The sequence below is a fragment of the Sinocyclocheilus rhinocerous genome, unplaced genomic scaffold (assembly GCF_001515625.1).
Source record: "Sinocyclocheilus rhinocerous isolate Xijiao unplaced genomic scaffold, SAMN03320098_v1.1 scaffold1229, whole genome shotgun sequence".
Lineage (NCBI taxonomy): Eukaryota > Metazoa > Chordata > Actinopteri > Cypriniformes > Cyprinidae > Sinocyclocheilus > Sinocyclocheilus rhinocerous.
Window position 1 is genome coordinate 4,891 of NW_015650319.1, and position 610 is coordinate 5,500.

The following is a 610-nucleotide window of genomic DNA, read 5'->3' on the forward strand; positions in this document are numbered from 1 at the left end:
AAGCGAGATGTATCCTGAAGGGGCTTAGATGGCAAGGAGGGAGTCTTAAGAGAGGATGTCTCACCCATAGAGAGATAGCTAGCCAGCGTCTCTTCTACAGGGGGCATCATCTCATAACCGCTTTCGCGCATCCCCTCGATGTTGGCATAACTCGTATGCTGGAACCGATGGATGCGTGAGGAAAATGGCCTCATCCATTCCTTCTCGATCTCTGTATGGAGATCAGGAAGAAAAGGAAGGCTCACCTGAGATGGAGGGCTATGGTCAGAAAGATAACGCAACGTCACTTTCTTGGCCCGCTTCCACGGCAAGTCAAGCCTCGCCGTGGCGTGATCCATAACCTCCAATAGCTCATTACACGCAGGGCAGGAGGATTGGGAGGGCTCAGCCTCAGCTTCTTCGCCCTCCTCAGACATCTCCTGCTCTTCCTGGGCCGAACCCAGCAGAGTACTGGCCCCTGTATCAGACGATGTTAGGGAAACAACATCATCCTCCAGCGGCTCACTCTCGTCCACAGCCGACGAGCGCGAGAGGGAAAGCCCCTCTTTAAACTCAACGGCCAGATCCGACTGCGATCCCCACGAGCTCATTCTCCTCCGTGCCTCAGCAG